This window comes from Ambystoma mexicanum, chromosome 12 (assembly GCF_040938575.1).
Source record: "Ambystoma mexicanum isolate Mex_15411 chromosome 12, UKY_AmexF1_1, whole genome shotgun sequence".
Taxonomy (NCBI): Eukaryota; Metazoa; Chordata; class Amphibia; order Caudata; family Ambystomatidae; genus Ambystoma; species Ambystoma mexicanum.
In genome coordinates this window covers 987,876,592-987,903,107 of record NC_090936.1, presented here as the reverse complement: position 1 = coordinate 987,903,107, position 26,516 = coordinate 987,876,592, and positions in this window count along the sequence as shown.

Below are 26,516 nucleotides of genomic sequence, written 5' to 3'. Positions count from 1 at the left end.
GGCAAGAGGGAACCCGAAAGAGGGGTGCCGATAAAAGGGGGCGAAGTCTAAAGTACAGAAATACAGTATGTTGACAGGAGTAAACCCGACCAAGGGATGTCCACAGTGAACTGTATAGTAAAAGTTCGTAAGAGTGAACCCGACAGAGGGACGCTAACAAAAAGGAGCAAGACCTGAAGTCCCTAGGAACAGTGTGTTGACAGGAGTGAACTTGACAGAGGGATGTCCACAGTGAACTGTTTTGCAAAAGTTGGCAAGAGTGAACCCGGCAGAGGGAGGTCAACAAAAAGGGGTGACATTAAGATTTGTGAATGCAAGAAGTATTGTAAGACCAGGGGAATTGTCCCACTTGGTATTGGGATCCCAGCCCGGCAGAGGGAGATCTAGAAAGAAAGGCCGTAGCCCGATCGAGGGAAGCCTAGAGGTCCGAGCCCGAGAGAGGGAGATCCAGGGGGTGGAAAGTCATCACCCCAATATTCATTTGGAAAGGAAATTTTTGTTTGTTTGTTTAGTTGAAAACATCAGGCCCTCGAAGGCAAAAGACTTTTATTAAAAAGAGACTTAACCATCGAAGAACCTGATTGCTGGTACGGAACTGTTGGCTCGTGCTGGGAAGGCTCGAGTGTGTGCTGTGCTCAGGAGATCCACCTTGTCCCGTGCTCAAAACGTGGGGAAGGAAGACCCCTGGCAATCACATCCTGAATTATTATTTGTGAACACGTCTTTCTTTTCATTTAAAACCCTATGCCACACTCTTTCTGTAATTAGTTGTAAGGATTTGGCAATAGTTTTTTTTTTTTTAGTATACGCCTTTTACTTTGACAATACACCACAAGGACTGCCTTAATTTTCATTTGATGATCGAAGCTTGCTCCCATCTTAGATTTAGGTTTAGGTGAGGTGTTTTTCCACCCTGCATTTACAGTTTAATAAACACCCTTGAACTGTGATGACTTGTGTCTGTCTTTACTGTTGCCACCATGAGTTCCTTACACAGCATATTTAGCAAATAACTTGGACAGTCCCAGATTTTACTTCGTCCAGAGGAGGGATCTGTCAGCACCACTGAAAGCCATTTGAAAGTCTATAAAAGCTAGATACATTGTCACGCCCCTTTGAAGGACCCTTTTTTTTTTTTTTAAAAAAAAGACTGTGGATAAAACCACTTAGGGAGGTACCTATCCCTTTAACAAATCCAGATTGACTTATATCATAACAAAGGCTGTCTTTCACCCATTCAGTCAGCTTAGTCAGTAACGGAGATGCAAACGTTTTACCATGTGCATCCAGAAGGGCGATTAGGCGGTAATTCCCAGGACACGTTCCATCCTCCTTCTTAAAAATTGGAATTACTATCGACAGTATCCACGATGGTTGCTCCTGCTTATTTTTTTAGCACCTGGGAGAAAAGAGTAAATAATACATTGGCCCATATTTCCGAATAAGCCTGAAGTACAAAAATCGAAAGCCTGAATAGGCCAGGAGCTCTAGACCGACTACTCTTCTTGATCAGATTAAGTATACCATCCTTGTCTAATGCTAAAGGCCAATCCCCGCCCGAGGGCCATCACTCTTCATTCTCAGCGGGCTGAGGATCAACAAACAAAGTTGTGAAGAAGTCGACCAAATCTCTTCTGAAATTAGATTTACTTGAAATGCCTGCAGAGTGTATCCATTCATAATAAGCTGCCAAACCTGGGAGACATTCTTGGAAGCTTATTTATTTATTATTGCATTCATGACAGCACGCTAAGCCCATGGGCATCTAGGCGCTAGTTACAAAGAAAAAAGAGGGTACAGAAAGTAGAAAAGATGGGGTTTGAGGTTTTTTCTGAACGAGAAATAGGAAGGGTCAGCACACAGGTGAAGTGGTAAATTGGTCCAAAGGGCAACAGCGCAGGCTGGGAAGCTGAATGCAGTCAACATATGCTCAGCATCCCTTTGTGCCATTATAGCTCTGTGGCTTCACAGCCAATTTTTACACTTAAGCCTCACTTTCTTTAAACATAAAATATATATATATAAAGTCCATACAGTAGGCTGTACAAAAAACAATTTATAAAAACATGTTACTTCGGAGACAGTCTGGCCAGGGCTGTGTCAAGGTCCTTGCTGCTCTTTCTTGATGTTCTTCTCTCTTGAGCTCTCTTGTGATGGTTCTCTGGCAGCAGCAGCAATGTGTGGGGGCCCAAAAGTCTTTACTTGGGCTTGGCTGCGTATGCAATGTGCTCCCCAGCAATCATGTGCACCGCGAGGAGCCCCACACAAATCTCCTCCACCTGGGCCACGTCTGCTAGGTGTGGCCAGCGAGTCCTGATGGGCCACTTGTCAGGGGCGGCCCCTTTAAAATTCTAGCGAGCCCGGGAGGACTGTAACATTGGGCGCTCCCCACTGTGGGGAGCGCTAGTATTCACAGCGGCCGGAGGCCTGTGGTGACCAGGAGGGGGATGCCGGGGAGGCAGCTGTATTGTTGGATGCTCTCCTTCCTATCAGGGGAGTGCCAGCATGACGGCCCGGTCAGCGGCAGTGAGAAGGCAATGAGCGGAGGGCCTGTCAACCCTCCTTAGCGAGGGCTGGACAAAACCTTATCTCCCTGGTGCTCTGCTTGTGCCTGTAACATTCTTTTTTTTTAGAGTAAAAGAACCCTTGTGCGACCACACGCGAGTGCCCTTTAATTGAACCTTTTTTTCGTTTCAGGATCCCCAGCGCGGTGTCTCGCACTTGAGGTTCTTTTTAATCCCTGTACGGGGGTTATACCTATTTCGTGTGAGCGCCTTGTTGACCTGTTAGTCCGCTTGTTGGATTGGGGAACCATTACATGGTTCTTCCTGAGGTAAGCACAATGTTCCTGTAGCTCTCCATGTGCTGAGTCCGCCACTGCTTATGGTTTCACTGCACCATTCGGTGTAGTTCCCCAGGTCATGGGGAAGTCTCTATTTATTTATTCATTTATAAGGTACTGAAGCCCGCAGGCATCCAGGCGCACCAACATAGACACAAGTGAGACAGACATAAAGCAGACGAGACAGGATTAGGAGCAGCAGGATTAAGAGCAAGAAGGGATTTATTCATTGAGGAAAGTTTTCAGTTTACAACGAAAGCTGAGATGGGTTTCCTCAAGTCTCAGATTAGAAGTAAGGGAGTTCCATATTTTAGCTGCCACGACTGTAAAGGATTTACGTAGGCCTTTGGTCCAATTGAAACATAAAGATCTTACTAACTCTATCTCGAGGAGCCCAGACATCTAACCGGGACATAGGGAAGAATCATGGATTTAAGGTAAGCGAGGGAGGTGCAATAAAGACAGTTGTGTACCAATATCGCTGCTTTGAAGGATATGCGAGTGGTGATGGAAAACCAGTGGAGTTCTTGCCTACTCTTAGAGATATGGTCCTGCTTCGATTTGCTTCTAAGCATTGCTACATTTACAGGTTTCCGGGCACTCCAGGTAGGTCCAGGTAGCTTTGGTGTAGTTGGTGATAGTTCTTTTCCTCGCAGGGAATGCTGGAAGAAGTCCTTTTTCTGGAAAAAAAAGAGAAAGACTGGTCAATGGCACTGTATTCAAACAAACTGGCACTACAAGAAGAACACTATGCCTAAAATATAAACACTTGAATAATTTGTGCTTTGGGGAAAAAAAAACTTGGAGATGTTGAACTATACCTGCGGAAAGCACCTTCGCCACAGTTAAGATGTGCCATACTGCGACTCCGGATGAATCTGTGGCCAACTTGTGATGTTTTAGCCCAGCGCAAACAGATAAAAGCTGGAGATAATTTTTGTCGGTTTTGCTTGAATGTGACAGTTAAGGAAACCTTGCAACATTTGATTCTAGAGTGTCTAGAACTCATGGGCTTGTGTAAGAAACGTTTTCTCCATCTTAGCGCACGAATTGGAAAGATTTTGCCTGAATATAGGTGGGAGTTCATTTTATCAACCCCAAACATGAGTATTCGTATTGCCACCATACATTTTTTAAATGCCTTGAATTTGTCAGAGTTGGACAAAGTCACGAACCCCGATATTACGGTCGTAGGTAGAAGTCAATGGCAACATGTTATGATGATTTGATTAGAAGGCTTGAAATTAATTTAATTGTATGTCTTAATTGTATAGGACAACTTATGATATACCTTATTAGAATGATAATTTAGTTTGTTCTGTTTGGTTTTTAGGTGTGTTCATTTTATCTGTTGTTAAACACACCAAAATGTGATATAGGTTTATTATCGACATTGGTTGTTAAAATTTGAATTTTTCATTTATTGTTTTTAACATATTGAAAAGTTGAGTAACATCAGCTATATCAATAAAAATAAAAAAAAGACATGGGTTGGGGCCCTCCCAACTGCTCTGTCTTCCACCTTGCTAGACTGCCCACCCTAGGCTAAGAGCAGTCACATCCCCTCTTGACAATTTCAGTTTAAAGACCTTGTCACAGCATTAGGAACTTCATTAGGCAGCCAAAGGTATACTTCTTCTCATTGGTGTTTAGCCTAGTACTGGACAATCCCACAGTCCAAGTACCCTGGGGAAGCCACGGCAAATCTGGGATGTTGAACGAACAGAGGAACACGTACAAATAGTTTTTAAATTGGCAGAGGTCGAATGCCTGCAAATACCCATTAGCTTTCTCGGGACAGAGAAAAGGAAGGCTATCTTACAGGAGAAGGCACACACAGCTCCCCAGCCCCAGGCTAACCTATCAGTCTTGCTGAACATCCATAAAGAACTGTCCTAATCAGAGCATGGGATGTTATTAAAAGAAGCCAGAATAATCCTGCCTGAAACGTTGATCAGCAGAGTGAGCCTGTAGCACATGAAGGGGGCATTGTGAAAATGAAAGCCCGGTTGAGGGAAAATATCTGGTTCCTAGGAATTTATGATAAAGTAAAGGCAGCCATTGTCAACTGTGTGATGTGTCATGCACCTGGGGCAGGAGACACACCAGCTCCTTTAAGATCCCAGGAAATGGGAAGTGACCGTCGGACAAAACAAAGTGTTAGGGAGAATTCTCCGAAATTTGTTAATTCCATTCTACCTTAGAGACCCCCAGCAACTTTGCTGGATTTTGAGGACTTGAATTTTTAACCTGGAGAGAGTGAGACCCCTTTTCCCACTCCCTCATGTCTTTTAATGTGATTTTGAACACTGCATTTATTTTGGTTGTGGAGTCTGACAAACTCCATAGGCATCATCTTTTACATTGTGTCACACAGCACCTTCAGTGCAGTTGCACAGGGTATTCTTTCAGATTTCCCCAAGGTTTAAATACCTTCTCTGGGATAAACTACTGTTTCCAAGAGCAGTGAAGTGAACTTGACTTTACTTACATTTGTACGTTTCTAGACCCAGATTACACTATTTTACAATAGGGTGCTGGAGGGGTTACTTAGTATCCCCTTTGTCTAGCTTCTCCTGTAACATTTTTATGTTACCCTTTCCCCAATGAATGGCTGGTGGCAGTGGTTTCCTTCTAACTACTGTGGTGTGCTTTTACCGCGGGCCGTGTTCGCAGCTGCAGTAAAGCACCCAAGGGTGCCATTTTTGTTAAAAAGGCCCGGTCTTCTTTTTTCACCATTTCTTTGTGGAAAAGTCCTTCTTGAGATTTGCTCTTCACGCCAAACCAGGTTTGGTCCCTTTGTTAATTTTGTCTTTGGCAGGATTCACTAGTGAAGCCCGCCTCTGGCTCCAGGGTGTCTGGCGGGGGCAGGAAGCAGGGGAGGTGCCCAAAACTCCCTGTGTATAGTCTCCTAGGAGACAAGAATGCACTCTTAGGCGATTGGCCGGCTGGTTGTCTGGCAAGGACAGCCACCCTGCTGGGCGACTGACAGCTAAGCTGTAATGAATGGGAGAAACCTGCATAAAAGGCGAGGCTTTTTGCCTTGGAAGACAGAGTCGACCACTGGACGAAGGAATCTGAAGAAGAACTTGGAAGAGATGCCTGCTGCAACACCTGGACCGTTGGTTTGCCCGGTGAAGCCCTGCTGCTGTGCTGAAGCTCCAAATTCGTATCGACCGAGAAGCCCGCAAGAAGAACTTCTCCCCTTGAGTTGGTGCGACCAATCAACTCCAAAGTAAGCCACTTGGACATCCTCTCGAAGCTGGTTGAATTTTCACTGCAGTCACTGCTAGAATCGAATAGCCAGGGAGAGGAACACCAGATTGTGTGCGCTGCTTTTAAGCTGGCCAAGAGCTCCAGAAAGATTCTTCGGACTCCCAGGAAGCAGGACTGACCGAGCCTGAGCCACCTCAACAGAGTGCTGGACCCCAGATGCAAGGAAAGCCCATCTCGACAGCCAGGAACCGTGGTGTTGCTATTTGCGGTAGAAGCGAGGAGCTGAAACACTGAAGTGCCACCTGTTTGAAGATTGCTGGTTGCGGTCGGTGACTGTTGCGGTCGAAGGCTTGTCTCGGTTGCTCTTGTAGAGTTGCTTGCATCTTCTACTACTCACAGGTCTAACAGCTTGGGCCTCATTACGACCCAGGCGGTAAGGGAATACCGGTAAGGGCACTGGTGCCGATAATCCCTTACTGCCCTATTCCGAGGTCCCTTTGCGGGTCCTCCCTTAACGCCTGGTTTTACCAGGGCACCTGGGTGGTAATGAGGCCCCTTGTGACCCTACATTTGGTTCTATGTTTGCTACAAGATTTCTAAAACATTGTGCAAGACTTTTACTTACCTGCAAGAAGTGCTTCAGTTCACCTTGGCTTTTGCTAACTTACCATTGGCTGGCCTGGCTCCCTGAATGACTCCTCTCTCCTCTGCTTATATGTTTTGCCTTCCCTCCAGGAAAGGGTTAACTGACTTTGCATTGGGGGATTGTTGAAAGTACTTACCTGATTAAGAATAATTGTGTGAACCCTTGTCTTATTCTGAAACCTCTTTTCTTTGACACTCCTCTCAAGTATATTCTAAATGCAACAGTGATATATTGATGTCCCCAGCACCCTAGCTATTGAAGTCACCTGAGGGTGTAGGTAGTGTCTGTGAGTCATCCCAAATGGGTATTTGCTGATTTAGAAAACTAAGAGTGTGTATTTTTGAAGTGTATTTGTGTGTTGCTTCATATTGTTCCCTTCCGAAGAAGGCTTATTCAAACTGACTGTTAAATACATTAATAATTGTTTAATCAAGAAGCCCTGTGTGTAAGAGTTTATTTGAATACCTGTCATTGTAAATCTCTGTGTAACTCCCCTACTCTTGAGATAAGCCTGGCTACTCGAGCGCACTACCAACCTGTGTAGTACAGACTTATACCAAAGGTTGGGTTCCTATTGCCAGGAGGTCAATGTTGTTGTAGTGCACCCAAAGGGTACTGCATACAATCTTGCCTAACACTGGTGGCAGGTGGTGAGGATCTATTGTAGAGCTGTTACACTAAGAATTTACTTTGTTTTTGTTCAGCTAAAAACCTTCACATGGCTAAGCTCTACTAGAAAAGCAATTGTAACATGTTAATATGGATAGCTTCAGCCAGGAAGCCCTGATCATTCTAACAGCAGAGCAACTGAAAGAAATGTATAAGGTCAGGAAAGAAAAATGAATTACTTGCAAGATTGTTGAATCATCAAAGTATGGGTATTAGGCCTGTCACACCTACTAAACCAGGAAATTTGTAAAATGATAATTCAGTGTCTAACTCTAATGTCTTAGAAGTCTCAGGAAGAGAACCCCTCCATGCCACAGCCTGCCCTTTTGCCTCAACCTGTATCCACTGGGACCCCACAAGGTCCATCACTGAGTGCAGAATGTGTGTCTCTTGAGAAAATTAGACTTGAATTGGAATCCAAAAGATTGTGTCTTCCCCTTTTTTGCTCCCCTGCTTGGGCTCCCCTCTCCTCTCTTTTTCCTCCCCATGGCCCCTATGGGGCTCTCTGTCTCACCTATCCCTCTCACCAAGTCTGGCAGGAAGAAGCTCAAGAGGGACATCCCGGTCTCCAACCCAGACCTCCCTATCACTGATACCTACACCTCCAGACAAACCCTTACCGACATACTCCTTGTCGTTCCATCTCCAGACCTATGGACCTCCCATATGGTCTCTGTTCTCTCTCCTTTTTCCTCTTCTTCCATTAATGGTGACACCCGGTAGGAGGCCCTCCTGGCCCCCTTCTACTCCTCTAAGACCATCATTAATCTCTACTTAAATGGCCCCGTCTTGGTCCAGGGCCATCAGGCCAATCTCCTACTTTTTGATAGATGCTTCCCGCGCCTCATCAACTTCCTTTCCTCTCCTGCTATCCCTTCTGAGCTCTCTCTGGCTCCTCTGCCGCTTTTATGGTTCGGGGCGCAGTGGTACCCCGCAGAACGAAAATGCACGCTTATCCTGCTGCCCAGAATCTGTTTCAGAGGCCTGGCACCATTTTCTGTCATAAGATTCGTCGCTTCTCAGCCCTGTTCCACAGGCAATGGAAACTGCTGTGGAAACGGACTGTTGCCATGGCGGCTGCTTCTCGCAAAACACATCAGGACTACATTTCCCATCTCCCTGATGCTTCCAATAGGAACCCAGAGCCTCACTTTGAGTTCCACAAAATACCATGAAGGATGTGGAACGCTGCTTCCAATTGAAGTTGCTTCAGTGTTTTTCCTGTGAAGTTCTGTCTTCGTTCTGCTTCGAATCCAACACCCCCTGTGTACCAGACCTCCTGCCTTCACACTCAGACTCCCTTTGGATTAGTTTTGCTACGTTTGACACTTCCCGTGTCCCAGACCTCCTGCCTTCATACTCGGATTGCCTTTGGATTCATTTTGCTACGTTTGACACTTCCTGTGTACTGGTCCTCTTCCCTGCATACACGGACTGTCTTCCTGATCATGCCTTCTTCGGAGCACCCCACAGCAAGTATTATTCTCTTGTTTGTTACCCTTACTCAATCTCTCTACTCCTGCTCGTGTTGTCTGCATTATTTCTACATTAGAGACTCCTCCTTGTGAACCATCCTCTACGCTGCACAAGTTTTCTGACGGACTTCCATCTGCAAGTGCACTTGGGGATGCTCTGCAGCAACGTGCACCACCCCGACCCTAGTGTGGCCCTCGTTCCGTCGGGGTAGCACCTGTACTAACCTCCCCCCTTTATTATTTTATCCCAGTCGTTGTGAGTCATTTTTGCTCTTCTTACCTCCTCCAAACAACACGGTAAGAACTAGCATACCATCATTGGAGTCTTCTTCCCTTCTTTGTATATTGATTGTTCTCAATCCCATCCAATAGACAGGTAGTTCATCATCCTCTCTTCTCTAGGGTGGGGTTACTACGAGGAAGATTAAGCCACCATATAGCTCAGGTATATCTTAGTCCTACCCAGTTACATTTAACCCTTGCTTTCACCTAAAATACTAAACAGTGTTTATTCCTTTACAGCTGGTGGTCGTAGCGGTGCGTGCTCCCACTCTTTTATTAAGTGATCAGCCTCACTTGACTGTCTATTTAGATCAGTCTGGGGGCATATCACTGAAAAGAGTCCTATCCCTCAACAGAGAGGAGGCCCTGGTTTAGGTCTAACTAGGGCTCTGCAATCAAGTCAGGTCCGGGTCTCTGTGGGATTACCAGACATTCCATCCAGTGAGTGACAGCAGCCCCCTTCCTCAACCATCTCCTTGGCACCCACTGCTGCTTCTCCGGCCACCCTGTTGCCTCCTACCTCTGCCACCCCTCTGTCACTCTCCTCTTCCTCTCTGACTCGGGCACCATTAACACTTCCGCAGGGCGTACCTCTGGCCTGTAACCCTCCCCAGAAGTCCTTCAAATGTGGCAACCTGCTCCACATTGCTACTCTCAACTCTCATTCAGCTGTCAAACATTCCTCTGACATTTTTTCGCCTCCTGGAAGAGCTTCATTTGGATGTACTCGGTCTCACCAAGACTTGGTTCATGGTTAGCTCTGTCACAAGTTTTGACACTTTCCTTCCCGATGGCTATAAGATCCTCTCTTAACCCAGAACCAACCGTCCTGCTGGGGGTGTAGCCTTGATGTTCTCAGTGTGGAACCCTGCTTCTATCATTCAAATGCAGGACTACTCTTCCTTTGAATGCTTGGTCTGCAGGCTCTCTATTTCTCCTGTCCCCTCTCTCACTGTGGCCACTATCACAGGCGGCCTAGCTAGGTCACCATCTTCCTCTCTGAGTGGGCTGACCTCTGCTCCTCCCTTCTTGCCTATACCTCTCAACCTCTCCTTCTCAGAGACCTGAACATCCTCCTGGATGCTACCAGCCCTTCTTCAGGACTCTTTTGCAACCTCTGCAATTCTCTCTCTCTCTTCTATTCTTTCCTCTGGCCCGACTCACTCTGCAGGGCACACCCTCGATGTTCTGTTCCCATCAGACCTCCCCTTCTCTAACCCTCTCACCACTCCTCTCTCTTGGAGTGATCACTTTCTCCTATCCTCCCGCCTCCATCTACCCCTTAGGCCAAGCCGACTCCAGCGATCCCTCCTACCTTCTCGGTCATCTGACCCATGAAGCGTGGGTCAGTTGAGGCTTTTGCCGCTACTTTCCTTCCTCCTCTTGCACCTTTGGCTAACTCACACCCTGACACAGCCCTCACTAACCTTCATCTCTCTATCTCTAACAGTCTGGATGTCCTTGTCCCTGTCATGAGGATCCACTTGAAGCCCAAATCCAAGTGCAACTCTTGGTATGATTTCGACCTCACCATCCTTAAACGCAAGTGTAGGGTGACGGAGAGGAAGTAGAGGGCATCAGGTGCACACCCGGACAAACTGGCCTGCCACCTGCCCAAAGGCAGTACAGGCTCTCTGTCCTCTCTAAGAAGAGAGCCTACATCCAAACCCGCGTCGCTGCGGCATCTAACAACTCGGCCAAACTTTTCAAAATCTGCAAGGAGCAGGCCAATCCTGCTGCAGTCTCTACCTCTCCTATTCCCTCCCAGGCCCTCCGCATGGCCTTGACTTCTCATTTCACCACTAAAACTCAGGACATCCTGTTGACACTCTTTTGCTCTACCTCCTCTTCCTCCTTCTCTACCACTCCTGGCCCATCTGAGACCGTCTCTCCTCTTCCTTTCTCCTCCTTTCCCCTATTCACCGCCGACTATGTTTCTAGAGTCCGATCTATGAAAGTCTCATCACAGCAGGCTCTCCCCGGCTCATCGAGAACCATCAAGGACCACATTGACAGCCTTGCTCCAGCCTTGGCCGATTTCTGCAATCACTCCTTTACCACTGGAACATACCCTTCCCCCTCAAGCACTACCTTGTGACCCCCTTCTAAAGAAGCCTTCAGCCGATCCTTCCTCTCTGGCTAACTATTGCCTGATATCCATCACTCCTTTCTTCGGCAAACTCCTGGAGAAGCTGGCCATCTGCCACCTTAATCTGCCTACTGAATCTGTTGGTTGTCTCCACGACCACCAGTCTGGCTTCAGAGCTGCCAGCAGCACAGAAACTGCTCTCCTGAACATTTGTGAAGACCTGCTCACGTCCAACTGGGGTCTTTCCCTCTTCTATCTCTCTTTCTACTTGTGGTGTCCCCCAGGGATCTAATCTCTCTCCCTGGCTTTTCAACCACTACCTGGCACCTCTTGTTCACTGCATTGCTACTTTCTGTTCCAATTTTCAGTATTATGCGGATGACACCCAGTTCTCTTTCAGGCTCCCCTCAGCCACCCCTGCTCCTTCTCTCATACCAGACTGTCTGGCCACAATTCAGGAATGGTGTGCCGCCAATGATCTCTGCCTTATTGCCAGTAAGACTGAGATCCTCCTCATTGGGACACCTGCTCCCTCCTTTCCTCTCTCACTCTCTCTCTGGCCACCTACTCTCGGCCCTCTTCCTGCTCCTTCCTGTGAGGCTAAGAACCTTGGTGTCATCTTCGACTCCACCCTCTCCTTCTCTCCTCACATCTCTGACGTCTCTAAGACGTCAAACTATCAGTTGCAGATCCTCAGAGGTATTCTTCCTTTTCTCACTTTGCCCCAGAAGCTCCCTGTCTCCAGAGATCTGGTCCTCTCTAGGCTGGACTACTGCAACAGCCTCTTTCTAAATCTGCCTGCCTCTACTCTTCGACCTTTACAACAGAACAGGACTGCAAGACTTGTCCCGGGCTTCAAGCCCAGGGAATGTGTCTCTCCAGCCCTGAAATCTCTTCACTGGCTCCCCGTGGATGCAAGGATCAAGTTCAAGACCCTCTGCATCATCCACAAGGCTTTCTGGGGCCTGGGACCATTCTACCTCCAACTTTCTCTTCCACAACATCTTCCTTTTCGAGCTCTCTGCTCATCCACCTCCAACTCTCTGAGGGTCAGACGCTTCTCCAAGCAGAGAGTTGGGGGCAGATCTCTCTCCTCGGTTGGGGGCTTCCTCTGGAACAGCCTCACTGCCTCTCTCAAACTTGAGCAGAAACACCTCTGGTTCTGGAAGCAACTCAAGACCTTCCGTTTTGCTTCCGTTTTCTCTCTTCCTCTCCCCTGCTGACGTACCTAACTGCTCTGTGCCCTGATCACCTGGATACCCTCTGAATTCTGGCCCAGGCTTCTGCATGTCCAGTTGCCCCCCCCCCGCACTGCCTCCGGGTTCCTCCAGCACTTAAGGGTCTGTACCTGCAACCCTACAGTCTGCACTTATGAGCCACCTGCTGGCTGCACTTATTGAGTTACCTGCACTTCTTCCTTCCCCTCCTCCCCTGGCACTTCTCTCCTCCCCTCTTCCCGCACTTGCGCGATCTGATTGACACAAGGCCTAGTAAGATCAATGTTTTCTTCCTCCCTTTGTTTTCCCCTTCTTTTCTTGTCGCACCTAGAAACACTTGTGTACAGGCGCGTTATTAATGCCATATCATATCAAATCATTGCTATATTGTTATAAAGGGGACTAGGCAAGCTAAAGGACTCCCAGGTGACGCTACACATTAACAAAGTTATATAACTTGTACCAAAGTATGCCCAGAATGTCAGAGGACTTCTCATAAAACCAACTATCGAAAAAGAGAAAACATCCCTCCTCGAAGATGACACAGAAACAGTTTGTGGTTGATTACGTTTTTTGCACTAGTTCCTTCTGGTTTGTCTCAAGTAAGCTGCATCTGAGGTCAAAAGAGCAGATTTTCCAGTACTGCACACTGAACACGTCCCGTATTGAAACACGGCCCTTAAATCAAAGTAAACATTTGCCCTCTGTAGTATAAACAATGTGTACCACACACTCAATTCAATTTCACTTTATTTTGGTAAAAAAAGAAATATTAGCTACCATACCCCTTATATGCGAAGGGCGAGTATGCTCGTCCTTTTTGCATAGACTTGCGTAATAGCCTGGCACTTAAAAGCAAATCCTAAAAGAAACCAAGCTCACTGTGTAGCAATGCAGAAGGATTTCACAAGTTAACCACCTTAAGGAAATTGGTCAAGAAAGCAACAGTTTGCATCAAAAGCACTCAGCAAATATCTTTCAACATCGTAACAAACGGAAATCACTCTATTGCCTTTCAGTATTTATTTGTATTTTATTTTGTAAAAATTAGAAAAACGTTGCAATTCATGTGTCCTGGTATCCATTATGTCCTGCAGGTCAAGGGCTGTGCGAAGTAACACAATGGAGAGGCTAAAAAAAGTGATGTATTTCTCTTTGGAGTTGTTCAAGTTGTTTAAACATTAATGTATATATATTTTTATATATATATATATATAACATGTAAGCAGAAGGAGCAGTTGTTTGTTTTCGGGTGAAAATGGATCTTGGATTGAAGTGCAAGAGCCCAGCTCCCAAAGCTTCAAATTATAGGCATCAAAGCACAGCATACAAAGTAAATATGGATAAATAGACAGAAATGGTGGGGAAATTAAATACCATAAAACCATGAGCCTTAATCATTAAGCGGCTGTAAATAGATTAGTGCTGGACTACCTTTGTTTAAAAAAAAAACAATCTAAAAGGTGGGAACTAAGTTTTTCTGCCTCAGGAAACAATACAATGACCTACAAAACATAAAATGTGATACACCCTAGACTGCAGTTGGATTGCAATTAGCAGCTGACATTGCCTACCTCACCTCATGCCAATATCAATGAGCAGTTATCGCATTTATAGGTAACACATTGGCGCTCATTTTGAGATCGGCGCAACAAACAGAAAATGCGAAAAAGCTGTGCATAGGGCTTTTATGAATTTCCCCATTTTCATTGATTTGGATGATGGAGAGGGGGGGGGGTGTAACTTATTTTGCCCCTCCCTTCCTCTCCGCCATAGAAATACTCCAGCATTTGCATCAGCATGGATTGTCATGCTGGTGCAAATGTTGGGGATTCCTATTGAGTTTGATCGCTTTTTGCACCAGCAAAAAGCAGACAAACTCATAAGAATCCACTGTAAACACGGCTTGCCATGCATATATGGCAGGCAGCATTTGCTCAATTTGCACGTTTCATAAGCAACTGCTTCTACAGTTTTAGCCCGATATGCTAGTAGCAGAGCTTTGACAGGAAAACGACCTGTAGATGTACCAAAACAGAACAAGGAAGAATGTATATGATTATTTGGACTTGAGTTTTTCTGATATGTTGAGATGGTCTAATCAAGTCCAAAAGCAACTTGCAAGGATGAAGCGTAGTTGGTAACTGTCTCCATCTTTACACCCTTGCACTTTATATGGTATGATGGTTGGTGCTTTGGGCCTTAATAACCTTAGATTTAGAAATATTAACAGGGCGACCCCTAGTATCCAAAAAAAAAAGATATATCTATCAATCAGCACCTGCAGTGCTCTGGGTGTCCGAGCCAGTAGTCCTGTGACATCTGCCTAAAGCAAGATTGACATTCGATGGCTTGATATTGTAGAGATATCCCTGGCAGTACAAATAAAAAGGCCAAATCAGTGATGTACAGGTTAAACAGCAGGAGCGCTAGTATGCACCCCTGCCTCATGCCTCGCCTCGATGGAAATAAATAGGTACATTGTCTGGTAGGACCATATGTAATGGATACCTTGCGATCAGAATGGTTGTCCTTCCAGATTTGCAATAAAGGTTTCGGTAAGTCCTTTGCATCTGAATGTTCCCATAGCTGAATCGTGCCAACACAATCAAAGGCAATTCAGAGGTCCATACATGCCATATAGAGCATCAAATTCTACCCAGCTCAATATTTACTCAGTACAGATTAAGTACCACACACTCATTCAAGGGTTCAATTTAGACTTTGTATTTCTAAATTGTGCCTTGTCACAGCTGGGGATCAACAGACATCAGATTATGATAGTATGGTTGAAGAGGATTATTTTTACAGTAGAATAATATTAAGGGTTAAGTGTGAACTGGATCTAAGAATCGGGAAGAATCAAAGAATGTAAAGACAGGGCATTTCAGCGTGTTCTAGGATCATAGTCTGTCAGCCCATCTGACTCTTCCCTTAGGTTCTGTTTCCTACTGGTAAAAGGAATGTCAATCAGTCTGTAGGGTTTCAAGTCCCCCCTGCACGTTTCCCTTGTCTTGCTAAGTGGTTTTGCGCTGTTGTCACTTGGGCCATAAGGGTTGGAGAGATTATGGGGTTCATTGCTCAGGCTTCAAAGACCTGCATGAGGCTGTGCCACACCTCCCTGAGACTCTCTATGGAGGAACTACAGTGACTCTGTGTCAGACACTGCTACATGCTCCATATTGGTAGATGCCCTGTCAAGCAAGTGTCTCTTAGACTGGACCCCTCCTCTGTCTATCAATTTCCCTGCCTCCATCTGCTCTTCCCATATAGTGATCTCTCTCCTAGTGCTCTTTGATGCCCCACAATAATTAGGCACTCCTTAGGCCTCCCACTCTTTCCACCATTCTCTCTGCTCCTTGCAAGCTGTTTCTGTACCAACATATTTCCCTCTTTACACTCCTCTCCTCCTCTCCTGCTTGCCCTCCTCCACACCTTTCCATTACACTTTCTTTTCCCTCCTCCTACCCTCTCAATTCTTCTCTCCCAATCTCATATCCTCCAGGTGGTCCTTCCTTCTCATCCTCTTCCACTCCTCCTGCCTCTCCTTCTGTTTTTCTACCATTTTACTCCCTATCAAATGTTATTTGCTTCTAATCCTCCTCCAATCTGGCCTTTCCCTCCTTTCTGTTCTCCTTCCCCTTCACTGCATTTCTACCAACCATTTCTTCATTTTGCTCCTTCCTGCTGCATGTCTCTCTGCCCTGGTGTTAGGAATGATTTCATTTTATATGTAATTTTCCCTCCAGTTGTACACCCCTAAACCTTTTGCTGCTGTTTAAACACCGTAGTCTGACTTTGCCAGGGGAGCACAGCCTTCTTTCTGCTGCACTCCTCTGGGCTTTCGATCACTTTTTATGGGGAAACTGACATGCCCTTAAGACATTCAGTACTGGGAGACTTTGGGGGTCATTCCGAGGTGGGCGGTAGGGGATACCAGGTGCCGGTAATCCCCTACCGTCCAATTCCGAGGTCCTTTAGCGGGAACCGTAAGGGATGTGTGGTCGGACCACACGTCCTTTACGGGTCCTGCTAAGGGACCAGGGTGCAAATAAAGGGCTTGCCATTCGCGAGCCTGTTATTTGCGCCTTCCCCATTCCCATTGAGCCCTATGGGAGCTCAAATGGGAATGGGGAATGGTTTGTTCAATGGGGATTTACCGGTCTCTCCAGGGTCGGAATGGACCGGTAAGTCCCCATTGAACAACATCGGACTCGGTACCTGTATGGGAGGCAGCCATGGAGCTAATTGCTCCATGGCTACCGCCATACTCGGAATGACCCCCTTTGTTTCCCTTAGTCCTTTACCAATGTTGCAACTTTTCTGCAACATGTAACAAGTGCACAATGTACCTTACAGTACAGTGCACTTGGGTTGGGTCTCATAGTCCATTACAAAGACCCTAGATACTCTCATAAGACTTTTTTGGAGATGTGCAGATGTGTCATGGACAGGGCTGGTGGCAGCTTATCTTTTTATACAATTTTAACCCTTTCCTGCCATTTAAACCGTGTTAACCGCGTTTGGCACGAATAGGTGGTCTGGCTCCAAAATGGCCATGCCACAAGGTTCTTTATCCTGTCCTTTGGCCATCTTGCCCCTTTGCCTTCCTCAGGTCGAGTCGACCCGTGTCAGTCCTTATTTAGACATGCAGTTTCCCGTGAAACGCCAAGCTTTCGTGGGCTTCTGCAGGTCTTGTGTGTGTGCCTCCAGGATGTGGGCTGGGGTGTCTGTCCCCAATACACATCCTGGGTGCCAGAGAGTCTGGAGTGCTGTGAATGCCTGGGACCACCGTGGTCCGCTATTGGTCCACGTATGGAGTTTGCGTTTGTGAGCAGATCTCCCATTGGGTCCTCTCAGTCTTGGGGCAAAGGGAACTTTGGATAAGAGGAGGCCAAAAACACACATACCATCTCGATCTCTGGAGTTCCCACTGAACGAAGGATAGGATCCAAGTATCCTGAAACTAAGAAGCCGAGTCGAGGAACCGCTGGAAGGTTTGGCACCCTGAGCCCGCTGTCGTCCCGTGGGACCCCTCTGCATTTGGTTGTCCTAGAAGGTCTGTGAAGACGCTTCGAACCATTAGAATAGTGGGACCAACTATTCTCAGCACCTTCAACAAAACCTGCAAGTAAGCCTTCTCAGAAGTGTCCCTGGGCCGACCAGTGGGCTGATCAGCTTAGGCAGGACCTTTGCTCTGTCTCCGCTGTCGTTTCGAGGAGGCCCTCGAAACTTACTTGGTATACTGCTAGCTCCGTGCCCCCGGGAACCCTCACACCGAATTTCGAACACTTGGCATTGCCAGGTCTGAAGTGAGACAAGTGCGCCGGGATTGGAGTAAACGCGGTTCCCGTGTTGGCCAGCCGCGGCAACAATCTTTGCAGGTGCGCTGCTTTTGTGACCCTCTTGCCCCTGAAGTTTGCTGCAGTGAAACTGGCCTGATCCATCCATCAGTAGTGGAGAAATCGCCACTGTCCCGTTTGGGAATCATCGCTGTATCACCGGAACTGAAAGCCGTAAAGACGTCTTTTTTGTCGTATTTGAACCTGCAGCCGCAGTGGACTCAACTGGGAAAGTTTGGTCCGCAGTGCGCCTGGGGACATTGAGTAACCCTAACCTTAACCGGTGGCCCCTAGCGCCTCCATCTTTTTTTACGCACAAGCGTCTCCTGGGGGTCCCTCTCCTTTCCACTGCTAGTGCGAACTAGTGACCTATTCCCGAACCTTGGAATCACCTGTGCCTGTCATGATGCCTACCCCCGGGCATCCGGATCGAGTCCATCAGCCCCAGGAGCAGACATCCAGATACTCATTAAAACCCCAACAGGCCCGGCTGGGGGCTGTTTGGATTCAGTCCTGGCGCCTTAGGCGCCAGGCTCATCATAGAAATCAGTCCTGGCGCCAGGCTCATACACTTTACTTACCTTATGCAGACCATGCTGCAAATGAGTCCAAGCCAACGTGAGGCCCGGATGGGACTATTTTATTACAGGGACTATTTTCTACTCGGTTGTGGTTCTGGGGAACATCTTACCTGGGACTACTTTGCAGGCTATTTAAACAACGCCTGAACAGCAGCTCATGCTTCGTGTTATTCTGCATCCAGCAGCGTAATGCTCACCGTGTCTGCAAGTCAGCAACCATTCTTCTGCCACGCCCGCCTCGAATCCGGAGCTCCTAGACAAAAGGAAAAGAAAGGAGAAGAGGTTAGATCACGGACATTATTTGATTCCTTACCTGATTCCGGACCCAGCACATCTCCGATCCTGGAAAGGACATGATTTCAGCACGCGTCGCTTCGCCAGCAGCAGCGCCGCGTTATACTCACCAGTCCACCGCATCTTTCAACTCGGCGCTGCCTCCATAATTTTCTTCGTCGAAACCCAGCACCTGGGGGGAAAACAAAAGGAATAACAAGGTGAGCCGAGAAAACCGACAAAGACAATCTCTTTGCCACCATAGGCTTACCTGCTTTACCACCGGAGGTATTATCCTTTAATTCACTGCATCTTTCTATGCCACACCTATAAAGGGAGAGAAAACAGCCAGTTAAACTCATGCAACTTTTACCGGACAGTGTTTGGTAATACAGACACTTACCTAAACGCCATCAGCTGCCTCCAGGCAATATTCTTTTGGACCCAGCTGCAACCTAACGAGGGAATGGAACAAGAGTGAACATCGGACATATTGAACTCTTTGAACTTTATAGACACTGGAGTCAATATTCCTCCGGAACTTCTCCAGTACCTTCAAACCAGTGAAGTAACTGGTCTCTACGCGCCCCTGCATGCCATGCAGGATGGAGAGCTCATCATTTAAAAACATAAGGTGAGGTTACCAAGAGGGGATATCAGAGGTGATTAGTGGGGAGAACGAGAACAGTTGGGGGGGCCATCACTAAAGTCCACAGGTGGCTAAATCCCTTTCTCCACTTGCAGGAGAATACTTCTACGGGTCCAGCAGACAAGATTAGGCGGGCCAGTCCAGACTGTCATCTCTTCACTACGCATCACGTTGGTGGAGACCGCAGCTGTCCGTTTCCGATAGACGCTCCTGTGGGAACCAGGTGAGCGTAACAGTGCCTTCAAGTGGAAGACCTCCTCGAATAGTGGGAATCTATCCTTCATCGTCTCACCCACCTTCCTGAGCTGCTAGAGACCCCTGAATAGACCCCGTTTTGCCCATTGGAACAACCGCGTGCGCCTGCACTACATGTACTATTGAGCATAATGCTCCTCTCTTGTTAGGGTTTGGACTGCCTCTTAGTTAGGTGTGTGTTTGATGTTGAAGGGGACTAAAAGACTATCTTACTTCCTTCCCCTCTAGGTTGTGACTATATTTCGTGACTTTAACCCTTTAGACTCCAATGGTCTTGTATATATTTTGTATTGATTGTGTTGTGTTGGTTTAGTAGGATTGCTGTGATTCTTTTACTGTGTGTTGAGTTACAAAGGCCTTGTAATAAATGTGTTTATATTTTTGATATATATATATACACCTGTCCGGGAGTAATTTGTAAGTGCTCTTGCTCTGTGTGCTCATTGAGGTCTTTCAGTTACCCTCACCCCTCTTGAGACTTAGTCTTGACCGCCTGCCATAGCTTCCTTGATTGGTCTGCCTTGTCCAGAGGTTACCCTGTTCCAAGAAACTAGGCTGGCCTTCTGAACCTCTGCCCACCAGGTCAGAGTTCAGAAATCTGTCTTAACAAATTGGTGGCAGCAGTGGGATAGGAATGAAGGTATCCAGTGTTGCACACTAGTGAAGGCATTTTGAGTTATTCCTACCCAGGACACATAGTGAATTGTTGTAACATAACTGAAAAAGGCCATAGACCCATCTAACAAAATGTAAACAAGTACCTTGTTAACCATAAATGCTTCTAAACCAGAAACATTAAGAAAGGTGTGTGCTGAGAGGGGTTTACCTGCTCAAGGCACACACATGGAAATGAGCCAAAGAATCATGGAATGGCAAGAGTCACAACTTGGTGCCATAGCTCCTGAGGAAAGTGCAGAAGGTGGTGGGGCTGCTCTCACTGGCAGAACTGACAAGTCTGTCGCTGCACTTATCAATGGGACCCATGAGGATTTAGATGATGTGATGTCCAATGTTTCCTCTGCCAGTGCTGATGCTGAGGCCATGCCTGAATTCAAGAAGCAAGAACTGCTGTTTAGGCAGAAGGAGCTTGAATTTAACATGGCCAAGCTAAAGATAGAGCAGGCAGAAAAACAGAAGGACAGGGATCACCAGTCGGAACTGGCCAAGCTTCAAGTTTCCAATGGCTCTAAGGGTCCTGGACATGGGTCTGGGTCCTCCTCTCATCCAAGGTTTCCTAAAGATATGCTCAGTGTGTATGATGAAAAGAATGACATTATGGACTGGCTGAATACTTTTGAGTATGCAAAGTTCAACAGGTTGACCATGCTGATAAGATTGCATGGTTACTTAGCAGACTGCCCCATTCTGGCTGCAGTGCCATTATGGAAATGTCAAAAGCCGAGATAGCAGATTTTGCAATGTTGAAGCAAACTCTCATCTTAAAGTTTGGAAAGACCCCTGCCCAATACTTAAAGAGATTCAGAGAGTACAAAAAGAAAGGAGGTACTTGGGTGTCTTATGTAACTGAATCCTTAAAAAACTTGACTGGCTGGGTTCAAGGTTATAAGGTCTCCACCTTTGAGGGTATGATATGTCTTGTCATGCTTGAACATATAGTTGCATCTTGTTCCCCTGAGCTTAAGCAGCATTTGACAGATTCAAAGGAGAATGATCCTAAGAAGCTAGCCGTAGCAGCAGATTTGTGGGTGTCACATAGAGTGTCCCATAAGGACAAGACTCATCCTGGTAAGCAGGAGGAGGGGAAAAAGCCCAAAGATAAAGAGGGTGGGGGATCTGATAAACCTTCCTCCCCGAAGGGCCACAAAAAGAAAAATAAGGCTAGGTCACAAGAGAACTCACAGGGTAGTGGGGGTTATCCTCCAAAACAGAACTCGGGTTACAGTAAGCCTCCCTATGTCACCAGACCCAATGGATCTTGTGTGGCTTGTGGAGCAAGTGACCATGTGAAGGGGGATCCCACATGTAAGGTCAAAACCTTGGGGGTCCACTCTGCTAATCTGGCCTTCTCCTCCTATGAGGAAAAGGAGATTACAGGAGTATCCTTCTCCTCAGATTCCTTCCCTAGTGGGATAGATTCTGAGGTAGTTTTAGTTTCCCTGGGTTCCTGGGAGCCTAAAGGCTCAGAGGCTTATGCTAGGATTCCAGACAATACCAAGCACTACTTTAAAGACATTGTGCTGATAAATGGTGTAGATACTCCAGCTCTTAGGGATAGTGGGTGTAGTCGAACTGTAGTGGATTCTACCTTGGTAGACCCAGAGGAAGTTGCCAGAGCTCCTCTGTTACCCACTAAGTTGGCTGATGGCTCACCTCTCATGTTCTCAGTAATACCTATAAATCCTACTATAAATGGTACAGCAGTCAGGATTCCAGTGAGCATTCAGAGGAGTGTCCCAGGAAAGGTCTTGCTGGGAAATGATCTCAGAGCTTTAGGGCTTGTGGGAGATACAGCTGAAAAACTCTGAACAAACTTACTTGGTATACTTCCCAGGTCTGAAGTGAGACTTGTGCGCCAGGACTAGAGTAAACGCGGTTTCTGTGTTGCCCAGCCGTGGCAACCATCTTTGCAGGTGCGCTGCTTTTGTGACTCTCTTGCCCCTGAAGCATGCTGCAGTGAAACTGGCCTGATCCATCCATCAGGAGCGGAGAAATTGCCACTGTCCCGTTTGGGAATCATCGCTGTATCACCTGAACTGAAAGCCACAAAGACGTCCTTTTGTCATATTTGAACCTGCAACCGCAGTGGACTCAACTGGCGAAGTTTGCTCCGGAGTGTGCCTGGGGCTGGTGAGTAACCCTAACCTTAACCGGTGGCCCCTAGCGCCTCCATCTGTTTTTATACTTGAGTGGCCCCTGGGGGTCCCTCTTCTTTCCACTGCTAGTGCGACCTATTCCCGAACCTTGGACTCACCTCTGCCTTCAAGTGGAGGCTCTCCTCGAATAGTGGGAATCTATTCTTCATTGCCTCACCCACATTCCTGAGCTGCTAGGGACCCCTGAACAGACCCCGTTTTGCTCATTGGAACAACCACGTGCGCCTGCACTACATGTACTATTGAGCATAAGGCTCCTCTCTTCTTAGGGTTTGGACTGCCTCTTAGTTAGGCGTGTGTTTGATGTGGAAGGGGACTAAAGACTATCTGCATTACCTATTTTCCTTCCCCTCTAGGTTGTGGCTAAATTTCGTGCCTTTAACCCTTTAGACCCCAATGGTCTTGTATATATTTTGTATTGATTGCGTTGTGTTGGTTTAGTAGGATTGCTGCAATTCTTTTACTGTGTGTTGAGTTACAAAGACCTTGTAATAAATGTGTTTATATTTTTGATATATACACCTGTCTGGGAGTAATTTGTAAGTGTCCTTGCTCTGCGTGCTCATTTAGGTCTTTCAGTCACCCTCACCCCTCTTGAGACTTAGTCTTGACTGCCTGCCAGAGCTACCTTGATTGGTCTGGCTTGTTCAGCGGTTACTCTGTTCCAAGAAACTAGGCTGGCCTTCTGAACCTCTGCCCACCAGGTCAGCGTTCAGAAATCCCTCTTAACACCTGGTATTCCTGCTCTCCTCTGTTTTCTTCACTTTATCCCTTTCTTCTCTTCTCTGTGCGCCTCAGCCTTTCCTTTCCTCCTGCTCACCCGGTCTTCTTCTCTACTTTCCTGTCCTCACCATTCCAAATCGCCACCTCAAATACCTCTGTTGCTTCTGTCATTGTTGGTTCCCTGCACCGCAGCTGATAGTTTGTTGTTCACTGTCTCTTCTGCGTCTGCTTTTCCTTTCCCAGCTCCTGGACTTGCACAGGAAAAATGCTCTTTGTCTGCTATATCTTTTGTAGACTGAACCTGTGCTGTAAATCCGAATATTCCAGGTTGTGGCACCCTGTTTTCTTTCGCATTCCTGCTGGTCTAGTTAACCCTGTCTGTCATTCGCCAATGCATGTTTTCCTTTGATGATTGCCAGCTTGAGTCAACCCTAGGGGATTAGGAGAGTGAGATGATATGTCAGGCCTGGGGAGACTAGCTATAGTGAAGGTTAAGTCCAACTATTGGGGAAAGAGGACAATGTTTCTCTTCTAACCTGATCACATGGTTATCTGCTAACAGGGTCTTGGGCCCCTCATTGTAGTCTTAGAAATTCTTCCCTGCTGTCTTTATCCCTCAGAGTATTGTCTTCTCCTGCATTGGAGCCCCCTTGAAGTTGGTGATGGGGTAATATTTCTAAGGCCAGATGATAGGCTGGGGAGCCCGTGGGTTCCTCTGTTTCGTTCTTTTCGGCCCAACCTCAGGGAGTGGTCATGGTCACTCCCACCCCATCACCCAGTCTAAAATATGGAACTTTGTCACATACCCCTTACCTTTAATGGAAGCTCCCATGCGTGGCTCCATAAATAGCACTGTTTCAGAGGTGTCCTTCACAAAAGTTTGAGGCCAAACCCAGGTGTCTGGTCCTTCCACCACTAAGGTTCTGTAAGTAACAGAGATCATATATTTGGGCAAATGCATCCATACTGCCCTTGCCTTCACTTGGCTACCTTCTGTTGGTACCTTTCCGACCACCGTAACCTCAGCCAAAAACATTGATGAAATCTTTGATAATCTCTTGTCTATTGTGCTGCACACTCAAGATCTCACTAAGAAATCTATTTTTTTGTATTATTGCGAATTGGTTTTATATTAAAACCTTACACAAAATAAACTATCGATATACACCATTATATTTCATTCCTGTGGCATATACACTAAACGTGTACAATTCATACAAATTCTATTAATCAAGTGATACAGACTTTTAAATCATGGAATTAAATTCATAAAATACATTTCATATCCTTGAATCCATTGCTGACAATTTTTAATCCAATTCCTAAGGTAATTTAAAGATTTGAGGATTTCATATAAAGTTTTCAGAAATCTATTTAAAGCAAGTAGCAGGGAGATACTTCCTCCTTCCATAAATCTCGACCGCAATCGTTCCCCAGCAAACATGAATATAAAACCAGAGAAACCTTTGAAGCACACTAACCTTCAATTCAGTGTTCATGGACAAATATAACAAGATGCTTCAAGGTTTCCTGCTCATTAGTGGATCGACATAGCCCGCAAATTCTCTCTTGCTTCGCAAACTCCTTTCTCAGTCCAAGACATTCTAGAGTGGGAACTTGATTAAACTTAAACCTCATATAAATCCTTCTTGCTAAATTGCAAGGAAAGAGTTTTATATGTTTTGGGGTAGCTTCACGCTTTCTAAAAAAAGACAGCATACTCAGTATTGCTCTATAGAAGGCCTCCAATCATATTGATGGAGCTTTTTTTAGTCAGGGTGGAATTATGGGTTAGTTCCTAAGCATTTTACCCTGTTTCCAAAAAAAGATTTTCTAGAGAATTTGCATAACGCCTGGTTGAAGTTACAGGTGAGAGATTTTGACAGAGGACTACGTAATTTGGCATACAATGTTAATTTTGTCCCTGGACCAGCGTTTGTAAACTATTTAAGCCCAGTTCATATCTTAAAACACAGTGTGTCACTGATGCTGCAAAGCCCAAAACATGTTTCCAAACAGGGCCTTCAAGGGAGTTAAAAAAGGAACCGAGGTCGAATAGGATAATATTAAGGCATAAGTTATGGCTGGGAAGATTTTAGTCAAATAGTATTTTACCAAAGGAAGTAAAGATTATTTACAAAGTGTCACATAAATACATTTTAGTTGTGCAATCAAAGGCTTTATCTTGGCCCAGAGTATCCGAATAATCATCTTGCGGGAGATGCGATTAGAGATGTTAAATCCCAGATACATATCTGTCACAACTTTCTCCAACTAATCCTTAGTGGGGGAATTCTTATGGTAAAGAGATGTGGAAAGAAATATGTGGTCAATCCAAGAGAGGAAATGACCTCTTTGCCAATTTAGAATATCTTCCTGTTAGAGACTAGATCCGGCAGAAGGAGCTGCAAGCCCCATGAAGACATACAATCTACCCAATGTTCTGTTTTACTATTAGACTCCATAAGGTTCACTTGAGAACTATATAAGGTCTTCCTATATGCAACATAGTCAAGGGTGCAAGGTCAATTCATATCTGCTATCACAATTTTGTCCTGATGACCTTTCCCAAACCAATTGTTTACAATTTCACACAAATCATGCAACATGGATTCAATGTTAAATCGAGAAGGGTTCCAATAGATATTTTTAATTAAAATGTTATTCATGCTCTTCTTCTACTGACTGCATTTTAATAGCCAAAAAATCATCATTGGGGGTATCAATCATTGTCAAGAGAACCCTCATTTTAAATCAATAGGAGTAATGAGGTCCCCACTAGGATGCCCACTTAAACTCTTCCTTTCCTTCTTAAAGAAGACATTATAACCTTCAATGTGCAAAGGATTCAATAGCATCGTCTCTTAAAGAAAGATAATGCCTACATCCCCCAAAACAGAGAATGAGGAGGAATTTCTCAAATTTACAATGTTTTTAAACCCACAACTATTCCAAGACAGCACTTTTACACTGTCCAGGCTCAAGCTAAAAAGTGCCCAGGACATGGGTCTTGCTAGGTCTGGAAATGATCTGGGGCTATGCTAATGTCAGGACTGTCGGGATACAGGGCTAACAAGTCTTTTGGTTGTAGCCACTGAGCTTCTATTTGGGGCTACAACCAAAATACCAAGGGCTATAGCCCCCTTAGCCTCCTCTAGCAACACCTCTGGCCCATGATCTTCTTACTATCTCTATAAAGTGCTGATGATAGCCAAGACTAGTCTTCTTGGATGATTCTTGAAGGTTGATTGCACTCCTCCCTGGTGCCAAATACAAGTCTCAAACCATTTGTGTTTAAATCATGTTCAATTGTCAGAGAAGGAACGGATAGTCTAAAATCCTTATTGTTTATTCCCACTCTCTGCACTAACTTTGACACGGTGCACTGGATTGGAGAGATTATGCAAATTAAAACCCATCAAT